Here is an 8,806-nt window from a genome sequence, read left to right as displayed (position 1 = left end):
CACATTACCAAGATTGTTTAAAGTCGAAGCTACATCAACATGTTCTGGACCATATGATTTTTGTCGAATTTCCAACGCTTTTTCATGACACTCTTTGGCTTTGGCACATTTGTTGGTGTGATAATACACATGACCAAGAGAGTTCAACGTCGTAGCTACATCAACATGTTCAGGATCTAGTGATTTTTGTCGAATTTCCAACGCTTTTTCATAACACTCTTTGGCTTTGGCATATTTGTTGATATCATAATACACATTACCAAGGCAGTTTAATGTCGTAGAAACATCAACATGTTCAGGACCTAGTGATTTTTGTCGAATTTCAAGCACTTTTTCAAAACATTCATTGGCTTTGGCGTATTTCTTGGTCTTATAGTACAAATTACCAAGATTGTTGAACGTCGTAGCTACATCAAAATGTTCAGGACCTAGTGATTTTTGGTAAATTTCCAGCGATTTTTCATAACACTCTTTGGCTTTGGCATATTCGTTGGTCTCATAATAGATATTACCAAGATTGTTTAAAGTCGTAGCAACATCAACATGCTCTGGACCAAGTGATTTTTGTCGAATTTCCAGCGTTTTTTCGTGAAATTTTCTTGCTTTGTCATATTCTTTAGTATAAAGATACACATTACCAAGATTGTTTAAAGTCGTAGCTACATCAACATGTTCTGGACCAAATGATTTTTGTCGAATTTCCAACGCTTTTTCATAGCACTCTTTGGCTTTGGCATATTTTTTGGCATCACAATACACATGACCAAGATTGTTTGAAGCCGTAGCTACATCAACATGTTCAGGACCTAGTGAAGTTTTTAGAATTTCGAGACATTTCTCAAAACATTTCATAGCTTTTTCGTATTGTCCAATTTTGTAATGCTCAATGCCAAGTTCGTTTGATATCTTAGCTTCATTTTGCTTTTGTGAGTCTTTTTTGATTTTTAATAATTTGAAAATGAAACTCATTATCTTTCTGACATTACCACCACTAGAAAAAATGATCAAACCTCATGTACTTTTCATTATAAACAAATAGGAAATATATAGATTTACTTCGTTTTTATTCATGTTATTTAAATTTTTAATGTTAACCGTTTATTGCCAGCCATGACAATTCTGAAACAACTATAAACCAAATAACAGTTAACTCCCTGGTCTGATAATAGACTGGTTATATAACTTATGTAGGTATCACAAAATTAAAGCCCGATAATATGTTCGACGATGAGACAAATTAGATTCTTGCACGGACAGCTTTTAATAGTACACAAACCGCCAATATTTTAGGGCCAGAAGAAGCATTTTAATGTCAAATTGAATTGAATAACTTGTTTTACCCATGACGTATATTTTTTATTATTAAAAAAGTCGCGAAACTAAAATTTTCGAAAATCTACTTTGAAAAACATCATTCACCATCATTCCTATTTGGTCTTTTAATCTTGTACTGGTGGAAAAGAAAATGATAACCTGGTATAACTTTGTTTATTCCAACTCTGTTGTTTTGATGCAGTTAGTTTAGCATGTTTTATGTGTTACTTATACACTTTTCAGTAATGTTTAGTGTGATGTTCTAGCGTTAATAGTGAGCTTTAGAAAGTGTGTACTAATATACAGTGCGATTTAATTCAAGTACGAGTTCGAAGTTTGACCGTGTACTGGATTGTTTGATGTCGTTGTTTTTTCGTTAAAATTTTAGTCTGTTGTGAGCCGCCACCAGAATGGCCCCTTACGCGAAGAATGCCGCTATATCCTTCGCCCTCGGTGTGCTCAGCTCGCTGTGGGAAAACGTCTTTGACAGTATCTTCGGCGTGGGTATTCTTAACGGCAACATGTCTCGCCCCTCCGACGACTACCGCGAGGAATATGTGCCATCCCGCAAGCTGAATAAGGGCAGTGCAAAAAGATCGAGGGCTGGAAAGACTCGCAAGACGACGGGAACAGTTCGAAGAACACGCACAGCGCCAAGGTTGACAACAAGACGGAAGACGGGGGCGTCGAAGCGCGCAGCGCCTGGAAGAACAGCAGGAACACGACGGAAGACCACGGGGTGAGCGACGAATAGCGGTTTGGGTGAATTCAAGAGCATGCTCCTGGATGCTGCAAAGAGTACAGGCAAGAGCGCAGTGAATCGCACAAAATTGAGGGCCATTTCTAGTTTGAAATCTTCAGCCACAAGTTTGGCACCCAATGTCCTTGCTTCGGCGCCTGCGGCAGCTTCACGTTTCCATCAGCCTATCAGCAACAGCATTTCCCAGGCCTTGCGGACCGCGTCCTCGACCCCGACGAGCGCCCACATCGTCCAGTCGTACAACATTTAGAGAGGTGCATATCTTTCCGAACTAGATTTTCTGCTCTTATTTCCCACCCCCGTCAGAGCAATTTTGGCGAGAGCTTCTTCACAAAACGGCTCCTTGCTCACGTTTGTCCGAAAATTCTGTACGTCCTTTCGAACACCTCCGCTGATCAATATATTCAACTTAACACGGCCTTGAAGCCTTATTCCGTCATGCCTGAATCGATCGAGGATACGAGTATTGAACCGAAGTCATACGTCATCATCGACGACATCCGCGTCATGAATCTCAAATGCGGAACGCAGAGGGAATGCCACTATAAGTTCTTTTCGATGTATAGCCATCATCTGAAATTGAACGTCTTCTTCCTGTCCCAGAGCTTTGACAAAATAAAGGACAAGAAGGTTAACACAAACTTTCTCTATCTCTTCCGATTCACGGTTAAGTCGAACGTGAAGCGGTTTCTTAATACGTTCTTCAGGCGGCACGGGCATAAAACCGGCTCTCATCTTCAAACTGTACGAGAAATACTTGACGTGTTGCTGGTGCCTGATTCTCGCTATGGACTGCACCAATCAGCGATTCGCCTATTATTGCGACGAAAAATCTATTACGGTGGACCTTTGGTGAAAGCTTTGCTTTCTCCGTAATCGTTTTTAAGAAACGTTTTTAAGCTTGCTAGCCGCTTCCCAGCTTTGCTGTCTCGAAAATTCAGTTTAAGGATTGACGGTTGTCCGTGATCTTAACGATATCAACTTAAAAATTCCTTACCGCGAAGAACCAACGCTTGGAATTCCGTAACGTAAAAATCGTGCACAACAACTATGAAGATCCTATCAAAGTTTTAAATATAATTGTAAAATACAGTCCCATGGTTCGAGTGAAGTTTTGAGAACAGTGTTAAATTGGTTCAGTGAACCTGTGTATGAATTTCTTTTCAAATAAAGATATGATTAATTTATTAACGAAGTGGTAAAAGTTGAACAGGTTTGAAAAACGAGTTTGGTGATTGTGTCTCAAGTCTTGACACTGTAACAGTGGTACAAGAGGACTTTTAAACTTGGTAAACACATATTGCTATGAACATTTTCCATTCACTGGAATGAAAAATGATTCAGCCTTGGAAAAGTAACGATTCAAGTTGACGCAATTTCTTCAGGCAACGAAAATCAAATTTGGAAACAAAGCACACTTAAAATTCATGAGGAATATTTAGTTTAAACGTCTCCAATAAATATATTGATGATGGATATTTAGAACTAAATATCATTCTCCTTGATATTGAGGGAAATACGTCCGTAAACGTTCCTGTGATAACAGAAGATCCCGACGCAACTCTGTTATTACGTATTTAAATGCTGACTGGTGCTTAAATATTGTGTGGCAAACATCTGTTACATTACAAATATTGCTAATAACGTTAATAAAGTCAGTCTCGAACTGGAGTAATTAATTCTGTTATTTTCTCGGTACACTAAAATGAATACACTCTTATTAGGGTAAACTTGGATGTTTCTTAAAATGAACGGTCTCTTCACAAAAACGCCTCATGAATCATTACATATTTGTAAATAAAGATGACTACTGAAGATTTTGACTCTGAAGAAGACTACCGCTAAGGTTGTCGAAACGTCAGTCAACAACAACAAAAACAGTCCTTCTCAGGACTTTATTAACCTGGACGATCATCATTTACAAACATGTAACGATACTCCCGGGCTCAAACCATTTACTTTATCATAAATCATTATTGGATTCATTGAATGGTTACTTTATCGTAAGTTTGAAAAGTTGGAATGCATGTTGTAACATGAAATATTACGACGTTTGTACAAGTACGTTTTGCACTCCGAATACAGCAACCAGTATTGGCTGAATAAGCTGAGCTTCGAGCAATTGAAGAAAAAACAGGCTAAATATTTTAGGCCTAAGAACTGCGATCGTCTTATTGTACCTAAGGTAAGCCCCGAAATTTGGGGAAAATTAGACCCCACATCTAGAGGGAGTGATTTTAAATTGAGTGCCATTCAATCAGCCCCGACAAATGTCGGTCATATAGCAGCAAAAAACACCAATGAGCTGTTGGTTGCCCGCAATAACAACAGCAAACTGAATATTGATAATCTTGTTCGTATGAACGTTGATATCATAGCGATCCTGGGACATGTAAGTTTTGAATTATCTCAACGACGACGTGACGCTACACGTCCCAATCTCCATCGAGAATTTAGTACTTTATGCGCATCGCATGTTCCCATTACGAAATATTTGTATGGAGATGAATTGCAAACCCAAATTAATCAAATTCGCACAACCAACAAGTTTGGCAACGCGACAACAAGCTCTTCTTATACCACTTGGCAGCAACATTCCAAACAAGGGAAACGACAATGGCGCCCTTTTGTATCCCGTCATCAGGGTAACACTCCTTATTGGTCGAAGAGTTACCAATTCGGGAAGAAGCAATCGGACACAATGAATGATTGCAGGTAGAGAACTTTTTTTAAGAAATTTTTAAGAAATTTTTAACACTTAACAGGTAAACCAGTATTCTTTTTTTGTACCCACGCTAATAGCGTATTTGAATAAAAGCTTGGAGACCTATCAGTCTGGCAGCATATCAATTTTTTTAAGTTTATGGGAAACACTCGCCTCTGATAAGGAAATCTTAGAGACAGTGTCAGGACAAAAAATTGAATTTGAGACAATTCCGATTCAAAGAGCTTTACCCAAGCAAATACAGCTACCCGAGATTAAAATGAACGATATTGATTTAGAAATGAAAAACTTACGCGTAAAAGGCGTTTTGAAGATTTCTCACTCTGAATCAGGGAAGTTTGTATCTCCAATTTTCAATTGCCCAAAAAAGACGGTTCATTACTCTTAATCTGTAATCCTTAAACAGGTATGTTAGATATCACCATTTTAAATTGGAGTGTGTTTGGTCAGCTATTAGGTTTATAAAACCAAATTATTTCATGGCATCCATCGAGCTCAGAGATGCTTTTTATTCCGTACCTATTCACCCAGCATATCAAAAATCCCTCAAATTTTGGTGGAGAGGGCAACTATATGAATTTGCCTGTGTTTTTTTCAAATTTATGTCAAAAAGGACATATTTTGGTTGGATTTATTAATGATACTTGTCTGAAATTTGACACATATACTTCATGTTTCAGGAATATTCGAGATAACATTTGCTTAATTAGTGAAATGGGGTTTTACGTACTTCCAGATAAGTCAGTTTTAGTTCTCTCACAAGTAATTACTTTTTTGGGTTTCCGACTCAACTCAGTTCTTATGCGAATATTTGTGACGACAGAATGAGCTGAGAAGATAAACGCATATGTCATGAGCTGCTACAAGCTTCTCACAAAAAGATAAGGGATGTTTCTGAGGTTTTCGGCACTCAGCTTCGAGTCTCCCGGGCGTAATGTACGGTCAGTTGCATTATCACTGGCAGGAAGTGGATAAAAGCGATGCCCTTCAGTCAAACCGGGGAAATTTTGACAAGACAATGACCCTGTCTTCCGAGGCCATACATGATTTACGATGGTGGCAGTCATCAATATGCACGACTTACAGGCAATTTACTCACAATGAACCTAGCATATGCCTAACAGATGCGTCGTTGACAGAACGGGGCTGCTCCCTAAATGGTGTATGTGTTGGGGGTAACTAAACCATCTTGGAGGCTTCCAATCATATAAAATATTTGAAAATTCTTGCGCTATTGTTTGCCCTCGAGTCGTTTTCTTTAGAAATAAAAGGTTACCCTGTTAAGGTATTAATTGATGATACTACCGCTGTAGCTTGCATTAATCAAATGGGCATATGCCCACTCAAGGTCTATTTTCAAGTTGACATGCAATGTCTGGACCTGCTGCATTTCGTATGATAGTTGGTTGACAGCAGCGCACATTCCAGGATTACAAAATGTCACTGCGGATCGAGAATGTCGAATATCACGCAGAGAAACATAATAGCAAATGAACAAGACTCTGTTTACGTGTGCCATTAAAAAACTACACGTAACTCCGAACATTGATTTGTTTGCTTCAAGGTTGTATAATCAAGTGAAATCCTATGCTTCATGTCAACCTGACTCGTATGCTATAGCTGTCAACGCCTTTACGATATCGTGGGCCAATCATACATTTTATGCGTTCCCGCCTTTTAGTATAATTTCGCAAGTGTTACAAAAAAAAGTACAAGATAAAAGCAAATATTGATCTTAGTCCCTAACTGGCCAACACAAAGTTGGTGGCCATCTTTAATGCAGATGCAAATAGCACATCCTGTAGTTTTACCTGGAGGAAGAATGACTTTAACTCTTCCAGCTCATCCGGATCACATCCACCCTCCCAATACAAAACTGGAGCTACTACTTTGCCATTTATCGGGAAACTCCTCTCTGATAGAGGCATTTCACCAGAGGCTTCTCAAATCATCCCGCAGTCTTGGCGGACCGGTACCAAGAGGCAATATTTTACATACCTTAACAGTTGGTGACAATATTGCAACGCAAACAATATCGATCTTGTCGCGTCCTCTGCAGATGAGGGCATTAATTTTCTTACAAAATTATACCAGGAAGGTTTATCCTACAGTGGTATTAATACCGCAAGGAGCGCCTTATCTACAATCTTATTGCTACCAAGTGGCATCTCGTTTGGTACACATCCACTCGTTGCTAGGTTTGTTAAAGGTGTATTTGTTGCAAGACAATTTCTTCCTAGATATGCCATGGTCTGGGACGTTTCAGGGGTATTCAAACATCTTCGAAGTCTGTACACTCCAAAAGATCTCAATTTGAAATCATTAACACCAAATATAGTAATGCTTTTAGCTTTACTATCTGGTCAGCGATGCCAAACACTTTATGCATTGGATATTTCTCATAAGGAGAAGAAAGAAGATCGAATAGATTTTCATGTGCACCAACTGCTCAAAACATCTAAACCTGGTAAACATGCTGCTCCTTTAGAATTTCGGGTTCATCCACCAGAGCTTGGGTTATGTGTATTTAGTTACTTGTCCCATTATCTAAATGCCACTGAACCAATACGAAATGCTGCAAGACAACTCCTATTAAGCTTTTAAAAAACCTTATCAATCGGTCACTTAAGCGATCATTTCCCGATGGTTAAAATACGTGTTAAAGGATGATGGTATAAATACTAAGGTTTACAGTGCACACAGTATTAGAACTGCATCAACTTTTGCGGCAAAAACATTGAATATTTCTATGGACACTTTTATGAATGCAGCTACATGGCGTAATGAACAAACTTTTCAAATATTTTATAATAAACCAATTCATGCGAAAAACTTAGGCAATGATCTATTTTCTGCCATTTGTGTGTCATGAAATGTGAAATTTCAGCTATATAATTTTGTTATTAGTTATTGCTCATGTCCACATTGCTTTAAAATCTCACATGACTACCTAGTGACGTAGAACAGTGACGAAATAGAATTAGAAAATTAAACGAGACTTACCTGAAGTCGAAGTTTGATTGAAATTCTATGAGTTACTATTCAGGAAATAGGAATTCACCCACCCAACTACTAACTTACTTCTTTTCAAATGATGTTAAATACTAGATGACTTCCTAGTTCTTGAACAGTAACTCATAGAATTTCAATCAAACTTCGACTTCAGGTAAGTCTCGTTCAATTTTTTAATTCTATTTTAGACTTTTGTTAACATCTTCTGCTCTGCGTATGAGATGACTAATATTCCAAAAGCACTTCTTTTTCAGTACAACTTCACAGCACATTGTTGTCAAGTTAAAGACAATATGCCAAGCATTACACAGTCAATGAGTGGGGCTTCGAAATCACTTTATACATATTCAAATTCTCAGTTCCTCTAAACTGATTCTATGATTTGAAATATCTAGGAGAAAATCTTACAATAGATGGAGAAATGACTTTGCTGATGATTAGATAGAGTGTGATTTTTATGTCGCTCTCAATATATGTGAATGTGAGTGAGCTTTTAGTTTACGGGTATAGATTTCTTCAAGATTTTTATTGCCGAAATAAACATAAAACCCATAGCATCGACGACATTTCCATCAAGCAACTTCGTGAATATCTCAGGAAATACAATGCATTTTTGTTCGAAAGAAAAGAAACAACGGAAAATACAAAACAATTAAGTTCCTTCGTAAGAAATGAATTGTCTACGTTGAGTTTTAAATCGTACGCACTCACCTAGCATGAAGCAGTTTATTTAAATTATATATAATCCATATGTCGTCGTATGGATGGCTTAGACGCAAATAAGACATTGAAAAGGCTTAATGCAAAAGATCAAACAAAATATTTTCTTTTTAAAATACATAAAATTTAGTCAATATTTATCTATAGTGTGTCTACGCTATATACTAGTCATTCAGTGGTGGATTCAACTTTATATTAGAAGACTAATAAATACAACGCTTAATTTAGCCTTATTTTGTTATAACTATAAATTCATGTTATTAATAATTTCTATT

Source organism: Xenia sp. Carnegie-2017, unplaced genomic scaffold (assembly GCF_021976095.1).
Source record: "Xenia sp. Carnegie-2017 unplaced genomic scaffold, XeniaSp_v1 HiC_scaffold_4, whole genome shotgun sequence".
Classification (NCBI taxonomy): Eukaryota; Metazoa; Cnidaria; class Anthozoa; order Malacalcyonacea; family Xeniidae; genus Xenia; species Xenia sp. Carnegie-2017.
This window is presented reverse-complemented; position numbering follows the sequence as displayed.